This window comes from Prionailurus viverrinus, chromosome X (assembly GCF_022837055.1).
Source record: "Prionailurus viverrinus isolate Anna chromosome X, UM_Priviv_1.0, whole genome shotgun sequence".
Classification (NCBI taxonomy): domain Eukaryota; kingdom Metazoa; phylum Chordata; class Mammalia; order Carnivora; family Felidae; genus Prionailurus; species Prionailurus viverrinus.
In genome coordinates, this window is record NC_062579.1 from 10,552,362 (window position 1) to 10,570,578 (window position 18,217).

The 18,217-nt window shown below is 46.7% G+C and overlaps 1 protein-coding gene across 1 annotated transcript in view; it reads left to right on the plus strand.

Annotated features, from left to right (window-relative positions):
* NHS (NHS actin remodeling regulator) overlaps window positions 1–18,217 on the plus strand; it is a 340,674-nt gene that overhangs the window by 63,238 nt on the left and 259,219 nt on the right. The gene's annotated exons all lie outside the window — the stretch shown is intronic.

Genomic DNA, 18,217 nt, shown 5'->3' on the forward strand with positions numbered 1-18,217 from the left:
AAATCATCGGGTGTGCCTGGCAAGTGACCAGTAACTGTGCCCTGATATTTGTGTGTGTGTGTGTGTTCTCTACTATTTTTAAGTCACAAACACAGAGCCCTTGAAGGATCATCCACTAGGTTCTCTAATTTTGTGGGTGGCCATGTGTTTGAGCATTTCAGAGAGAGGGAGAGGTGAGGAGGGAGAAGGAAATCAAGTGAGCGAGCTGGCAGTCTCTGCCTGTGATAAAAGCAGTGACACTGCAGGGAATTGTCGTCTAGACGCGAGATTGCGTATTATTTCAGCCGGTGCATCTGAAACTTTGTACAGATGGATCATCTGGGGAGCTTATTTAAAATGCAGATTCGGGGGCACCTGGGTGGCTCAGTCGGTTAAGCGGTTAAGCGTCAGACTTCGGCTCAGGTCATGAATTCAGAGTTCGTGAGTTTGAGCCTCATGTGGAGCCTGCCTGGGATATTCTCTCTCTCTCTCTCTCTCTCTGCTCCTTCCCCCCTTCAGAATAAAGAAATAAACTTAAAAAAAATAACTTGCAGATTCTGATTCATTAATTCCGGGCTGCTTTCTAGCAAGCATTTCTAACAAGCTCCCGGGCGATGGCGATGCTGCTGGCCTGTGGACCCCAGTTCGACACCAGGTAAGAGTTTAGGAGACAGTGGGCCAAGGCTGCCCTGTAGATTTGGAGCAACCTGAAACTTGACAGCCCTGTGGCTAGTCAGCTAGATTGGTGCATCTAGGAGCTGAGACTTTCTGGGGATAATTGGAGAGATACTGAAGCCCAACTCTGAAGAGCCGGGTTCGAGTCCCGGCGAGGTATCAAGACACAGTGAGCAAGTTGTTTCTCTCCCTCGGCCTCAGCACCTTGGTCGTCTTTAGAGCAGAGGGCGGCCGAAAATACTATGAAGCCTTGCTGTTCCCAGAGTGGTCCTTAGCCCCACGTCCTGGGCCACCTCAGACCTCCTGTGCCCAAAGCCACATTTTAATAAGTTCCCCCGGGGATTCACTTTCATGTTAACATTTGAGAAGTGCCGGTCTAAGACCCCTTCCTACTAGAGGATTCCGTTGATCTAGTACTTTCTAACTCTAGCTCTGGTGACAGAAATCTCAAGTGACTCCATTTATACAATGGGGATGTCTTCATCAGGAAATACCTTCTTTTAGTTCTCCCGCAGTAATTTTGGTGATTTGCAAAGAAGGTCAGACCAGTAAAATTTATTCCGAACCAGCATTTCCCTGTGTTTGAGTAGGAGGGAGCGTCAGAATCCCTGAAGAGTGGTCCACCACCAGCAGCGCCCTTCTCGGGCCCTCAGCAGATCGCGGAACGGTGTCCCCAGCTTCCCTGGGCTTGGCGCCACCTCCTCCATTTTCCTTTGATGCTGGTGCACGTTGGCTGTGTTGGGAGGCAGAGCGGGTGCGCGTTCCCACGCGTCTACATATTGGTGCATTGGGTCTCTGATGGGAATTGGGGCTACAAGTGGAGAATTTTTATTGCATAGACTCCAAAAGGAAGAAGCAAAATTGTCCCAGGGTTTTAGTTCCATGGAGGAATTTTGGGGCGCCTGGGTGGCTCAGTCGGTTAAGCGTCCGACTTCAGCTCAGGTCATGATCTCGCGGCTCATGAGTTCGAGCCCCACATCGGGCTCTGTGCTGACAGCTCGGAGCCCGGAGCCCTCTTCGGATTCTGTGCCTCCCTCTCTCTCTACCCCTCCCCCACTCCCGCTCTGTCTCTCAAAAGTGAATAATGTTAAAAAAAAATTACTTCCATGGAGGAATTTTTTTAATTATAGAAATTTCAGATACACAGGAAAGATAGAGAATAATATAAGAAACAGAATTTACGTGAAGACGTACATTATTATAAGTAAAATTGTAATGTGGACCAGTGGCATCACCTTTTACAACCATACCCTGAAAACTGGTATTCATAATTCTCAGGCATGTCTTTATATTTTAATATGTGTGTATTCCTAAGCAGCATTTAGTATTGTCTTTGCTTGGTTTGAAATTGGTATACATTGTTTTATGCTCTGTATCCTTCTGCAACCTGCCTTTTTTGCTCAGCATTATACATGGAGATTTATTCATGCTGTTGTAGCTCAACTTGATTCATTTTAATTGCTGTGTATAGTTCATTATATGAAAGTACTTCCATTTATCGATTCTCTGGCTGATCGACGTGGCAGTTGTTTCTGTTTTTTCCTCTTCCAAACAATGCTACAGTGAACATATGTCACTTTTATGCGTATACGTGTGAGTTTTTCAGGGCAGTGTTTTTCACGGAGTGTGTTGTGACCTATTTGTGGGTCATGAACTCAAACCGATGGGTTGCAACTACGTTGAAAAAAAGTAAAATAGAATACATTGAGAATGACCAGAATATGTTTCCCATGGTAAGAGGAGTTACTAGTTCACGGAATTTCTTTCAGTTACGAGGTGACACGGTTTACTTTGATAGCCCATTACTTTATAATTGAAACAAGTTTAGGGAAATTAAACTTACTGTGTGGGTCATGGTCGACCTAGGGATGGGCTTGCTGCGTTGAAAACCGTGTGTATCCTTGGCTTTTCTAGAGCTTGCCAGATTCCTCTTCCAAGTGTACTGATTCACACTGCTGTGAGTTTTCAAGTTGAAAAGCTCAAGAGAAAATAGACCCCAAGGACAGATGGAAGCTAGAGAATTTAAAAAAAAAAAAAAAAGCTTAAAATTCCCACCTTCTTTGCTCCTCTTAACTCTGTGTAAACATTGTGGGTTTTCTTGACCTTGCAAATTTGCTTTTAATCTGAAACAAGAAAAAAGCTTCGAAGGGAATTCCTCATCTTCCTGTTTTTCTTGCCTCAGTTCAGGGAGGGGTGAGCTGGAAGGAGGTATCCATTAATAACAGGAGAGCTGTGTCTAACCTTTGCGCTCTAGCTACTGTGGGCAGGTTTTCAAAGATGGACAAAGATTTCTCCAGATCAAAGTCAGTGGTGCCATCATTGTTTCTTACTTAGAAATAAAGCAGGGAATGGGGCACCTGGGTGGCTCAGGTGGTTAAGCATCGGCTCTTGGTTTTGGCTCAGGTCATGATCTCATGGTTTGTGAGTTTGAGCCCCTCATCGGGCTCTGTGCTGACAGTGTGGAGCCTGCTTGGGATTCTCCCTCCCTTCTCATTTTCTGACCCCCCGCCCCCAAGAAATAAACTTAAAAAAAAAAAAGAAATGAAGCAGGGAATTGGGGAACCCAAGGAGCCATCCTCCCATAGTTCATCTTTCTGGGGGGCTGGTCAGTTCCTGCTCTAGTCCCAAACCCCCCTGGAAGGCCAAATCCTGTGTGAGCTGATTGTTATCTGGCTTGCTGCAGCCTGCTTTCCCGGAGATGTGTGTCCATGTATTCTCTCCCTCCATGCACTGCACAAGCAAAGACCAAGAGATGGGAAGAAGGCAGGTTTGGGGGCCCTCCTCCATGCCTCTGCCTGTGCCCAGAACCTACCATTCATCGTCTCCAGTCATCTTGGCAACCCCTCTTTCTGCAGAGGAGGAAAACCGAGCCTCAGAGTTTAGGTGACTTCCCCAGATCACTCATCTGATAGGATAGAATTCCTAACCTTATGGAGACCCTTCTGTATGCCAGGCATTGTTCTAAGCACCTTATATAATTTCCTCTTTACATCTTCACCACATCCCAGTAAAGGTAGGCACCATTATCATCCCAGCTTTACAGACGGGGAAACCGAGACACCAAGAGGTTAAATCATTGGCCTAGGATCGCACAACCAGTGAGTGCAAAAGCCCATATTTGCCAGTCTTTGGCAGTTGACATTTTCCATCTGTGGACGGCACAGAGATCAGAGAAGGAGGCGCTGGATGAGGCTGGCGGATAGCCTTGTAGATTTCATCAGTAGATCTCAGTTCTCTTAAAACCATAGGTATCAAACTTGAGCATGCATCAGAATCATCTAGAAGACTTGTTAAAATACAGATGGCTGGACTCCAGATGCCCCACCCCCTCTCAAGTTTCTGATTAAGACAGGACTCAGGCCTGAGAATTTGCCTTACTAACAAGCTCCTCCTGCCAGACAGCGCTTGGGAAATCAACAGTTTATACGATAGGTAAGATTCGTAAAAGTACAAGAAAAAGGAAATGAATGTGATCTGTATGCTAGTGAGAATAAATAGGTTAGCCAGGGTGACAGACAAGCCTTAAAGTCTTTGTGGCATAACACACTGAAGTTTTCTTTCTGGTCTATGTTCCTGTCCAGTGCAGGTTGATAGGGACGTATTCTGCTCCATGCTGGCGTTCGGGGGCCCAGGCTCCTTCTGTTTGTGGCCCGGCCACTCCCTGGGCACTTCGAGTCCTCCGTCAGAGTGTCTGAATTTGGCAGCAGTGGAGGGAGGAGGGATTGGAGGATTGTGCAGAAGGCTTTTATGTGCCAGGCCTAAAGGACAAACACGTCGTTTCTACCCACGTGCCATTGGCCAAACTCAGTTACACGGTTCCGCGTACCTGCAAGGGAGCCTGGGTAGAAAAGAGAACAGAGAATGAATATGTAGCAGTCTTTGCCACGGCCTGTTTGAGGGTCCACAAGGAGTTTGGTTTGACCGGAAAAGCACATTCGTGTCGAGAGAACAAATGAATGTTTCATGCTCTTTCGGGTAAATTTGCCGCAGCCAGTTTGGGTCGTCACGTAACATCATGGCAGTGTAGCTGTGGGGTCGGAAAAATAACCAGCAGATTTTCACTGAAAGCCCGAATAGGTGGTTTCGTAGTTATATGATTTCTCAGGACCTGATTTTGTTCTCTCTCTGAAAATCGGAAGAAGATATATGAAAATTGCTAGTTTGGTGCCAAGCACATGATGACAGAGTAGCTCTTTCTGTTTTCGGCCGCTGGATGGGCAGACGGAGCCACGCTGTTGTGGCGTTGGGAGCCTCTTCACGTGGACAGCTGTTGGAATCGGCTCAGGGACACAGTCGCAAGCTCGTCTCGGCAGTTGGGTGGCTGGCCCAGCAAGGCCCAAGGAAGCAGCGTAGGCCCGGGACCACAGCAACATTCGTTACACACTTGGCTTCTGGAAGCAACACCATTACCCGGTCGGGTGACTTTGGCCTTTGTGCCTCAGTTTCCTCATGCGTGAAGAGGGGCGAGTCTTAACGACCTTGTACGGTTGCCTTGACGGTGGGGCCGAGGAAAAGCCGAGGACTGACAAGTGTTGGATACGCACTCCTGAATTTCTCAGCCCCTGTGGTGGTTGCCCTTTCTCCCTCTTGGTGTCATCACCTGAGGCCACTATGGAGGTTCTTTGACCACGTACGCCCCGTAGGCTTTGTTTGGTCTAGGATGGCGTGCCCGGCCTGACAGAGCCCCGTCCTCTCCCCGTAGCGCGGGTGCGTCGCGTTGACTTTGGGGCCTCTGAGCTGTCCGCAGATGTGAGTGCAGTGTGGGCTGGGAGGTGGTGAGGGAGTCTCCGAGCTTTTTCCAGGCTGCGCCTCCACGTCGGCTGAGCGGACCCCGCAGCAGAGATAAAAGTCCCCTGGGCTCCTGGACGGCAGCACTGAGGCCCCCCCCACCCCACCCCCACAGTCCCTGGACCAGCGCTGCTCTCCTTCGTTTCACCTTGTTCTCTGCTCCCCTCAGGTCTGGGTCCTTTAAAAACCTTTCTCTCCCCCTGTTCAAACGGTGCAATTTTGGGTGATTGAAACCACATTTTTATATGTGTCAAAATCAGTTCAGCCTTTAGAAAGGAATCATAATATAAATTGGATCATATATCCTAAGTGGATGCCACCAGCTAATTCGTTTGTTAGGCCGTTCAGCTACATGGGATTAAGTGAGTGTTTACTCTTCGGCAGCTACATGTGGGTCTCGTTAATGCACATTCTGGTATGGCTCGTGCCTAATATCTTGTCAAGTAAGGGAGCGTGTAGAAGCCCCTCGCACACCAGCGACCTGCAGGGAGCCATTCCTTCTCCAGCAGCCTCTAGTGATTAACGGGGTGGGGCTGAACATCCCTGCTCCTTTTTTGAAATGCACGCTCATCAAGTTGCCCGCAGCCTCAGAAAGGCTGGGGTCTATACCCTCGTCGGGGCAAGCGGGGATCCGGGGCGGCCGAGAGCGCCAGCGTCACATTCTGAGGCCCCGCCCCAGATCTACTGAATCAGAATCCGACTTTGTGTGTGGGCAGTGCGTGGGCACGAAAATTTTAACATGTGCTGCTCTAAACCACTCTTCTCAGCCTTAGCTGCACATTGGGTTCAAAAGCGATCGGTCTGGAATGTGCCTGGGCATCGGGGTGTTTCAAAGCTCCCCAGGTGATTCTGGTGTGCAGCCAAGGTGAGGAAGCGCTACTCTAAGTGGCTGTGCCTCTGTCCCCCCTGTCCCCCGCCCCCACTTTTTAGGGGAGATCACAGGGCCTGCTTTACAGGTGGCTGGGACGACTCGGGAGGTAACACTGGACCAGCCAGCACACCGCGGTCACCCAGAAGTCCTTCTCCTTTTCTACAATGTCACCGCATTTCCTCCTGCCCTTCCCAACTTCTCATTTTCCTGCTTCCTGAAAAGAGAAGTTTCTTTTGGTCCCAAGTAGCAGCATGTTGGGAACTGGGGGTGAGAAGGATTTGGAAGTCCTCCTGCATTATTTTCATCCAGAACTCTCTGGTTGGCTGTCTCTGTGTTTTTTTTTTTTTTTGCAACAGTACAGACAGCTTCTTTTGTTCCTGTCGTTGTCGTTGTTGTTTCTTTGTCGCGGTTCATTTGTTTATTTGTTTGGAACTGCCAGCCGGTGGGAGCCCAAGTATGGGGAAGAATGAGTTTGGAAATATTTCCTTCCTGGTACTTGTGCTGGAATCCGGACCGAGTTGTGTCTCCGAAACTCCGGAGGAGTGTGTTATTGCTGGTCCTGTGTGCGTCACCGCCCCCGGGGCACAGCAGGCGTTTCATGTGGACGCCAGACTCGTCTTTTATAAGGGGTAGGTACGGTGTTTTTAAACAGGTCTCCTGGTTTGGGCGCCGCACACAAAGTTGGCAGAGACTCATTTTGCTTCCAGCTTTTCCCCACTGAGCATAGCTAGAAACCCCGGAAGTGATGCAGGAGATTCAGTGATGCTGAGAGTCCCCGGCTCCAGGGTAACTGTCACCGTCGCTTCTGACCTCATGGTGCTCTTTGGCTGTTTTGTGTGTTTTAGGTAAGCGAAGGGCCCAGTTTGTACTCTTTTGTGTGTGGCTTCTTCTGCCCAGTATGAGGTTTGTGAGGTCCACCCACGTGGTTGTGTATAGTTGTAGACGACTGGGAGCAAGGATGTTTCACCAAATCTTGATCTTGGACTCTTGTCAGAGTTAGGACTTGAGTAAAAACTAAGTTAAAAAAAATTTTTTTTTTGTCCTTAGTCTACAAGCATAAGACCTGTTAAGTGAACAAAATTTGAAAAATAAAGATCAACAAAATATAAAAAAATAAACATAGTCTCTAAATCTATCACCCCAAGAGAGTCTCTCAGTATTTTTGTGTATATCCTCCTGGTTTTTCCCCAGAAGTGTTTTAATAATTTGGACTTAGAGTCTACATACTGCTTTTTAAACGTTTTTTTTTTCACTCACTAGAACAAGAATATCTTACTGTGTCCCCAAATATTCTTCAACAGCATCTCCTTTATTGGTTACACGGTTGGTCTTTGTATAGCAAAATTAGGCCTAATATATTTTAAATGTTTTTTGCATGAGATTTAGGAACTGCTTTAAACAGCTTTTATGGTCATAAAAATGCAATCAGTCAGTAACATCGCCAAGTCTTCTGAAGGAAAACAGGCTTTACTTTTTTCCCTCATGGCGTACGCTGAGCTTGTGGGTGCCAGCGAGGAGCTGGGTGGGCATAGCTGTCAAGATGGGAAGGTCTCCATGTGCTTCTGAAATGAAGGCCACTATTAAATGCCTAATGTCCTGCTCTCTGGTTATTTTCAGAAAGTCAAGAGCTAAGGGGTGATTTTTCATGAACTCACCTCGAGGTCAGAATTATGAATTTTCTCTTTTCTGCCTGCCCCAAAGTCAAACTGTGTCAAAGCACGCCTTTTTATTTTTGTGAAATAATCTGTTAACTAGCACCTGTGGGCATCGGTTGCCTCTTTTCCTTGTTACCAAAAGGGATTCAATGGTAATCAGATCCCTAATTCTTATGCAGTCTTTTAACCAAGAGCCAGAGAGACAGGTGAACATTGTAGTTTTTATAGGGATACTCTTGGAGTGTTTATAAACCACAGAACTACTTTGGAGAACTTTAAAGCACTTTGAGCCAGTAAGCTCATTAATGATGAGGAAAAGGAAATAAAATTTCATTGTCTTTATACGCATGCTATGGCTGAAGTCCAAGTAATTTTGGCTCATATCAACATTTGCTGGCTAGCAGTTTGGGAACAAATAGACACAGTATTAGCAAGATTTGGAGTCAAGAGTAAAATTTGGACTTTGGCCACGTGTGTGCGCGCACACGCACACACACATGCACACACACACACACACACACACACACACACCCCAAACACACACATGGGGTGAGGGGGAAGAATTTTCTAGTCCTTTCTTCTTTAATCATAAAACAACAAGAAGAAACTGCTAGATCTGGAATTCTTTGAGGTCCTTCCTTATGTGTACCCTAAAGGGGTATAAAACTGTTTCTGCTTAGAAAGGTGTTTGTTGATTTCATACAGGAAGTTACAGGCCTCCCTGGGACTGTAGAGGTCTTTAAACTCCATTGTTGTGCCAGCCTCTTCCCCCTAGCCTTGTTGAGGTGATCTTTAAAACTGGGTTTTAAGGGTTCTCTCTGACCCTCTTGTGAAGTAAGTATGGCACTGTATTTTCATTCATGGCAACCTCCTGGGTAAAATGCTGGAGAGAAATGTGTTCTAGGACGTTTGTAATTATACTAGAAAACGTTTTAGTCGGAAATTTTCTTACTATGATCGCAGTATCTCCAAAAGTTTTCGGGGCGCCTGGGTGGCTCAGTCGGTGAAGCGTCCGACTTCGGCTCAGGTCATGATCTCACGGTTCGTGGGTTCGAGCCCCGTGTCGGGCTCTGGGCTGACAGCTCGGAGCCTGGACCCCGCTTCAGATTCTGTGTCTCCCTCTGTCTGCCCCTCCGCTGCTTGCACTCTGTCTCTTGCATCGTCTCAAAAATAAATAAACATTAAAAAAAAATGTTTTCACTGCTGTCTAGGAAAAAAATCTTTCGACTTGTTAGATACTCCTGTGAGAGGCAAGGACACCTTGATATTGCCTGATGCTGCATACCTCTCTCTCTCCAGCCCTGGGGCTTTGGAGTATTTCATGGGTGTTATGCAATGCTAGAAGTGGATGGGATTTCTGAGATGATAATCTGGGGTGGGGGGACATGATTTTATATCTTTGTCTTGGCTCTTCTGAAAACGAGAATAATCCAACTCCGTTTCTCCTCTCACGAATACCTACGGTGGTTTGGGGCCGCTCTGTGAATTCCGGCTCACACAATGTCATTTCAGGATGAGGGAGCCCAGCGTGCACTCGGAGTGAGACGCCCGCACTCCCCAGACCTGCTTATGGCAACATGTTCCTCATGAACGAGGCTCCTCTCCCGGTTTCACGCTTCCTTAACTTTGATCTCTTACCTCTGGGCTTTAATGAGCAGGGGCTTTCTAGGAAGATCAGGAGAATTTCTGTTCATCTGTGTCCTGAGGAGAGGGGAGGCGAGGTACCTACGTGTGTGTGTGCACGTGCACTCGGGTGTGCAAATATATGTTCAGGTGTATGTGTGCACACACGTGTATTCGTTTATGTGCACCTGTGAGCATGTGTTGACATGTGCACGCCACCCGTTCCGAGGTCTATACTGTGCCCTCCAGAGGTGAAGAAGCCTACTCGAGGCCACACAGGTAGGAAGTGGCACAGCTGGGCTTTACACCCAGCCTGGCTGTCGCCAGCTCTTCCTTGGCATGCTACACCGAAAAGGATGTCCCCAGGGGAAGTGAGACCTCCTCACCTTTTTCCAGACAAAGGCGAATCTTGTTATGACCCAGCTCACCGCCCGATGCTTTACTGAGCCATCCCAGGAGCAGACCTGGGAACCTAGAGTGGTAGTGTTCATGTGTTAGCATTGGAGGCTGTGAGTGGAGCATGTTGGTAGGCCGTCTAGGGCCGATTTCCGGTATTAGGTTGTATAAATAAATTAGGTTGTATAAATGACAGACCTCGTGACCTTGATCACTTCCTATTGCCGCCTTCCCTTCTGGGTCTCTGCTAGAATACGCTTAAGTACGTGCTTGAGGAACCAGGAAGGAAAAGGGAGGCGTACCATTTATATGAAGTTCAAACCCAGGCAAAGCTAATCTATAGAGATAGAGGTTAGAAGAGTGGTTATCTCGGGCGGGGCCCTAGGCAGTCTGCTGGGACCCTGGAAATACTCCATGTTTTCACCCAAACTTTCACCAAACAGTACCCACCCATATTTTCTATCCACTGCTAACCTGGCTGTAGATAGATGTGTGCGATGATCGTTTGAGCTGTAGACTTGAGATCTCTGCACTTTGCTGTACGTATGTGACCCCTCAATAAAAGAGTAAATAGAAAAGGAGGCATCGATAGTAACCCGGGCCAATATTGTAGAAGCCGGGCCGGGAATGGCAGGAAGGAGAAACAGGCGTATCTGAGTGAGAGTTAAAAGAAACACCAGTCGTACGTTGAGAGACATAGATAGTTCTTAATCTGTAAGAATCAGAAGTCATTTCCAGGAAGACGTAATTGCTTGTATTCAGCAGATGTGAATTTTATTGCTCTTAATTTCTTCTTTATTTTCGTGATTTGTATCCTGGCTTCCCCCAGCCCTGGCCACTTGTGTGTTTGGCCTGCCTTCATTTGATCATGGCTCTGCCTTTTAAAACAGTTGCTGCCGCCGCCGCCTCTCCCCAATTCGGAACGACTTACAAATGTTTGAACAGAGAAACAAAGACAGAATATGGGAGACATGGTCTGGTTTGTTGCAAATGGCTTTTCCTGCCAAGCTGTGGGGAACGGTATTCGGGCCAGCTTTGCTTTCCTAATTGGAACCATAGCTCCACAGATTGCCTTTAGATTGCAAACCGGAGGGCCCGCCGCCCTCCGGGACCGTTTCACGCCGGGCTGCTGTGCACCAGGGTTCTCCCTCTCGTTGGCCTGTACGGGGCACGGTGGAGTTGCCTCATCAAGACGGATGACTCTGAAAAGGAAGTAGCAGAACCCTAATCCTCTCTAGGCTTTATACATCTGTGCCGCTCTCTTCCTGCGCCCCCCTCTGGAGCTGTCATAACAGCAACAGTTAACGTTTACGGACAGCTCACTACGTGCCTCATGCAGTTCTAAGTATTTCGCACGCATTAATTCATTGCATCCTCACGAGCTCCGGAAGCTGGCGTTGCTGGTCCCCTGTTAGAGACGAAGTTAGACACAGGGAGACGAAGTCACTTGCCCAAGGTCACATAGCTGGTGAGTGACAGAGACGGCATCTCCACCCAGTCTGGTTCCAGACTCTGAGCAGCCATCCACTGTCTAAATAGAATCTGTTTCCACCGTGGTGACCCCCACAGCTGTCGCCACACGGGCTGGACCTGGGCTGTCTGACACAGCAGCCGCTCGCTGCATGTGGCCAGCGGGCACTCGAGACATGAGGTGCTCTAAATGTAAAATACACACCGGGTTTCTAAGCCTTGGTGCAAGCCACGACTGTAAAATGGGTCATTACTGCATGTTTCTATTGATTGCATATTGAAATACTATTTTAGGTGTATTGGTTTCATGGAACGTATTATTAATTTCACCTGTTTCTTTTTACTTTTTTGTTTCACGTGGCTACTAGAAAAGTTAACAGTTTACACGTGGCTCACATCGTGGCTCTATTTCAGTCTCTAGCTCTGAGCTGAACCTTCTTTCCACCTTGCTCCAAATACACTAAGATTCTCTTCCAGCACGGTCATAGGTAAAATAGATCTGGGACTAACATGCCACAGATGAAATTTCTTTTACTACCACCACCTTGCTGCTGCTGATGTACAATTAAGCTTTTTTTTTTTTTTTATACCTGAGGGAAAGATCCAGACCTTTAATGAACGTCTGTTAATGTACTAGTTGTGGTACCAGGTCCTCGAATGTAATGGTGGCATTTAATCTTCGTAATTCTTCTATGAGATCAATATCATCAGCCCCATTGTACAGACAGCAAAACTGAGGCTTCGTCTAGCAACTTGTCACAGTCGCTATTGCTAAGCGTTGGGCCAGGATTCGGATATGGGTCATCCGGTTCCGGCTCTAGTGACAGTTTGCCCCCAGTGGACCTGCCTTGTATAGTATGTATCTCATCCTACGTGCCTTTCTCATCTTTGTTAAATCCTTATGGGAAGGGAATGTCACCCATAGCAGGTCCCAGTAAATGTTCAGAGAACTGAATTGCCTTAGTTCAGTTGTGTGAGAGGTCTTGATTCGAATATTCGCCTGCAATGTTTGGTATCTGCTCCGTTATTTCTCTTTTAAGAGCTATGGCTAGGTCACCAAGCTTGCGTCATTGGATTGTTGTTTATTATTTCCCCATGACTTCCTGTAGAAATTTCATTCCTTATTTGATTCAATAAGATGTGTTAAGTATAGTACATTTACTGTGCTAAGCCCTGCGAATCCACAGGAGGCCAGTAGGGTTCCTGCCATCAATGAACTTATGGTCTAAGGTGAGGTAGAGATATGGCAAGAGGACATTGCGATGAACGTTGTTCCTACATTGCTAAGAGTAGGTGAAAGGGGCTTGGGAGCACATTGTTGGAGCATCTCATCTAATCTTAGAGCTCATAGAAGTTTCCCCAGAAGGAGAAGGAAATGCAAAGTTTCAGTTGCAGGTTAGTGAAAATTAAAATGTGACTTTTTTCCAAGGACCCTCTGAATTCTGTTCATGAGATTTTACTGTGGAAACAGAAAATGGAGGCTTTACAGAGACAGGAAGTGGAAAGCAGTGTAAATCTGAAGCCATTCTAGGGACCCATCATCAGGGCTCGTGGTTTCCGGTGCAGTGAGTGCTCTACCATTGGCTGGACTCAGCTTCTCTCTGGATCCTTCCCTTTTATGACCCCGAATCAAAGTCTGGCTTGCTTCTGTGTTTTCTTTTAGCTTTGACTTCGACCCATAATTTCTTCCTTCTTGCCACGTCTCCGTTCACTTTCTGGAAGAGAAGAGAGAGAGGGAGTGCGCGCCTGCTTGACCCAGATCATTTAAAGAAAATCAAGCCATCCCATTGGCTGCTGACCAGCCAATAGTTAGGCTACTCTTGAATCTAGTGCTCACCCTTGGTCCAGTCAACTATGGCATGAGGAGGGGCAGGGAGATAAGGTACGAAAAATGGCTGTTGAAGTAATCTTCCTACACATCAACCTCTTCTGGGATGTTAGACATTTTATCCATGGGTGTGGCATGGCATCAGATCACTGATTTAGGAAGTTCTTTTAATACCTAGAGAAGTAATATACGAGTTGGAAAAATGCAGGAGCCTGTCATTTTCATTGTACTAGAGCAGGTCTGTGGATCCCTTGCTAGGGATTGTTTTAGCTGTGGCTTCACCATGCTTGTAATGCCATGCCCTAGAACATCATCATTTCTTTGTTGTTAGGGGCCTAGGGTATTATTTCAATATTTAGGAATTGTCCCTCTGTCCTTCCCAGCAACAAGTAGTTATTGACATATGTCCTCATTGCTACAGATAGATAGCTCATTCATTTCTTCTTCAGAAATCCATCCAGGTAGGCCCTCTTTGGGACAAGGATTGAACCTAACCTGGAAACCTCCCTTCCACCAAAATGGTCTATGGATAGAATTCCTTAAGTCCGGGAAAAAAATGGCATCTTTAGTTTCACTAACCGTAAACCGAAACTTGATATTTCCTTCAATTCCAAAAAGACACAGACCACAGTAGTGCTACCTGTCCCTGTGATTTGCTCACTGATAGAAATCAAAGGCATTTCTGTATCATATTACAGTTTCTGGAGATATCTCAAAATATGCCCATTACATAAAAATCCTGGTGGAGTAGTAGACTCACCACTAGACCTTGTTATTTTGTGTGTTGATAAACACACGTAATATTCTGTGACTCAATTTTCTGGTTAGTATTTGGATAACTGCATTTTGACACAATTTACTTGCTTTACAATCATATATGTTGTAATTTATACATTATGAATTCTGAGAAGGACCCATAGGCTTCACCAGTCAGCTAAAGGAGCCATGGCACGGCAAAAGTTAGGAACCTCTGCTCAAGGGAGTAATCCTGTGCTGCATGTACTCAACCCTGGAGGCCACTGCTCACTCTGGGGTCTCTAATTCACTGGAGCTATACTGGTGTGTATTAGTCTAAAGGCGGGAAAGCCTGATGCTGAAATCCTACAGTGGTCCTGGGGAGACTGATTCAGGTGGTTTGTAGTCCAGGGACAAAGCCATGCAAGGAGCAGAGCAGTGATTTAAAGAGAATGGTGGCAGGAGGCTTTTCTTTTCTTTTTTAAAAAATATTTATTTATTTTTGAGAGAGACAGAGACAGCTTGGGCGGGGGAGGGGCAGAGAGAGACAGAGACACAGAATCTGAAGCAGGCTCCAGGCTCCGAGCTGTCAGCACAGAGCCCTATGTGGGGCTGGAACCCATGGACAGTGAGATCATGACCTGAGCCGAAGTTGGACGCCCAACCGACGGAGCCACCCAGGCGCCCCAGGAGGCTTTTCATTAAAGCCACCCTGATGTACCCACCCCATGGTATATGTATGAACATGCTCCATGGAGTGCATGTCTGCTGGTATGGCATTGTTCTGGCCCCAGATGTTTTATATTATGGACTGATATGAGCCCCTAAGTTGTTGCCTCCCTTCCCTAGTTTAAGAGGAAGTAGGGTGGGCACACTGTGTGTAGATGCCCAAGTCTGAGTCTTTGGGGCCCTGTTGATTTATAGGCCAGTTGATGTCATTGGAGCTCATTTGGGCTGGGTTATCTATGCCTTCTCCATTGGAGAGCCAAGTAAGAGAAGCTGCTGGGTGGTGGGATAAAGGACTAAACTCAGGACAGGAAGAGCCACAGAAGATCTGGATGGGAGGCAAGTGGAGCACTCTTCACGGACACCATCTTATCATCATCCCGAGCCACTGCCAATCCCATTCCAGGTGGGCATTAATGTAGGTTAGCTCTGAGGTGCCCCGATACCTAGACTCAGGACGACTGACTCCCTCCCTATTCTAGTAACAAGCAATCCATCCCCTCACTCTGCTGGCAAGGAGTTTACAAGCGCAGTTCAGCAGCTGAATGAGGGCTTGAAGGTTGGTGGGGGAAAAAGAGCACAAGTTTGGTGTGATGAGGCTGAGGTGCTAATTTGTACTGTTCTAGTGGCAGCTGTGTGATCTTGGGAGTGCCATATTGCTTCTGTCCACTTCAGCTTCCTCATCTGTTGAGTTCAGTAAGTCCCCTGCTTAGAATTATTATGAGCATCAAAGGGTCTGAAAACATGTGGAGAAGAAAAAACTTTGTGAGAGTACCGGGGAGTGGCATAAGGCACCTATGGGCTCTATCACAAGGGCCTCGTGGCGATTTCATGTTCTCTTTCCACCGAATGTTCATCCAAGAGAAGAATCTGAAGGGCTGAGGTTCCTTTTATGCCTGGAATACCTTTAGTGGTCATCTTCCAAGTTGCAATGAAAGGGCTTAATTTTATGCTCAGAGTCCTTGTTGGTTTCTACCCTTACTAGGTTGAAGTCCATGCTTGAGGATGAGGGACTGGAGAATAGGTGGATTTCCTTCTACTCATGGGTCCAATTTGGCCATCACAGATGGTCCCAGAAGAGAGGGAATCATGGGCAGCCGTGAAAAGCAATAATGGAGTCCCCTCTTTGATTTCCCTACCTACTACCCTTGTCAGGGGCTAGCTTCCCCAAAAACTGGGAGCTGGAATACTAAGGGTTTGGAGGGATCAAATGTAGTTTCTCATCCAAAAAACGGCTGGGAATTGTGGAGTTAAAAAAAAAAAAAAAAAAAAAGGAATTTAGCTATTGATCTGGACTAACAGCCAGCTCAGTAGCTCCCACTGGCTACCTCCCAAGACCCAAGAGTGATCCTCCTCCTTGTCCTAATCCTCTTTGTTCTCCTCTTCTTCCTCATCACATCACCATCACAAGCCTCGCATATTCCGTAGCTCACCACTGTAACCGCACTCAGTTGCACTAGGCAACTGAGGCTTAGAGAAGCCAAATGACTTGCCCACCGACAGAGCTGGTTGGATGGTGTCGTTTAATCTTTTGTCATCTCTTGGTTTCTCATCCCAAATGGTATCAACCCTATTGCTCTGTTCCTGTAAATCCCAAGTTGGAGTTTAACTGCTTTTGCTGGATGTGGCGGTTGAGCCCCTCCCTAAATGCCATCACATTGCTTCTAAAGAGAGATGTGCCATGAACTGCAAGGGGGCACTCAGTTTGTAGCCAAGGCAGGAAAAACTCAGTTCTTCACTGGATTTCCTGGAGATCGTTGCAGACAAGTAACCCCCTCATGAGAGGAAGAAATTCAGAATTTGCAGAGGGGACGCGAGATCCATTTTGTTGCCTGTCACCTCCGCCTGCCAGGTACCAGAATGGACACTATGCCTTTTTGAGGTGGGCAGGCCAAGGGGGTTTTGGTTTCTGGCCCCTGGAAAGTCTTAAGCTAAATTATAGAATGAAGTCCATTTGTTAAGCCAGAAGAGTTTGGGTGACTGGTTTACAAAGTTGTGCCCGTTGCGAGGCCTCTGAGCCAATTTAGATAAACCAAGACAGCAAACAATTGTCTCAGGGAAGGGGAGAGGGGAAAGAGAATGGAGCTGCTATCGTTTAATCCAGGCATCCTCAAATCCATGTTGGGGATCAATAAACTGAAAACAAGAAGCAAAAGCTTCGGAGAAGGGAACCAGTTGCAGCTGGCAGAAGAAGCCCGCCATTGAAACTGGTAATGCCATTTTAATTAGGCTAAACCATGAATGAGAACTGTGTTAAGACCTTCTCCTTGGTGCCCTGGGTCGCTAGGAGAGAGAATGTGCTTCCTTTGTGTGCTTTGCCAAAGCCCACCAGCTGCCACCTTGCAGGAGAGTTACATCTGAGTCACTGGTTTCCAAAAGGGTGACAAGTAGACTGTGTGTGGCTGAATGAGAGGGGCCTGTCTTTCCTTGATCCTGCCAGCTTGGTCCTGGACTTGAGCCATCCTAGCAATGGCCCTGATTTGTAACCGGGTTGGATGTTTCAAGAAGCTGTTATGAAAGCTGATTGGAGGACAGGAAAAATAGGGGTGGAGCAAGAAAGCTGTAAGACTGGGCTGGGCTTTTTGAGGATTCAGAAGTCCAGTTTTCTTTATCTCGTCACTTCTCAGGTTAACACTTTATAAGCTGATAGGGTCTTGTACTCCTGAGGGGCTCAGCTGTTGATGATGGCAATGATGATGAAGATAGTAATAATGATGATAATGCTAATAAAAATGAGTGCTCACTTAGCAGCCACATTCTATTTGCCAGGCACTGTTCTAAGTGCATGACATCAACGACCTTGGTCTTCACTCTAGTCCTTTGATGGGGGTTCTACTATTATCTGCAGTTCAGAGATGAAGAGGAAGCACAGAGAGGTTAAGTAATTTACCTGAAGACCCATAGCCAGCAAACTAGGGTTCAGAGCCAGGGACTATGGCATTTTGACTAGAGATAGATCTTGGGGAAAGCTCCCCTGGAGGCTTTGGACTCAAGTATGAAGAATACCATCACAGAAGAACCTTAGACTTCCAGCTTTAGGAGGTCAGGAACCACATATGTCATGCTCACTGGGATATCCAGCGCAGAATATTCTAGGCACAGTCCTTGTGCTTGTGCAGTGCTTGCTGATTCATTGATTTTTAAAAGCTTAACCAAGTTTTAGTCCATTTTTGTAACTTATATATTTTAGACAAAATCACATTAATAGCCTGAAATCAAAATCTTAAGTACAAAAATGATTATTTCCTGGGACCATTGGTTTTTGATAAGGTAGACAAATGTGCTGCCAGACATGAAACTTCGTTCCATGCAATTTCATGGATGAATGCCTACATTTGTGTTTCTTTGTTCACTCATTCATTCCATAAACATTCCACTGAGCATTTACTGTGCACCAGGCATTGTAGTAGGTGTTAAAAGCAGAAAGAGTAAGGTGAGGTCTTTGTCCACGAAGAGCTCCTGGATGGAGAT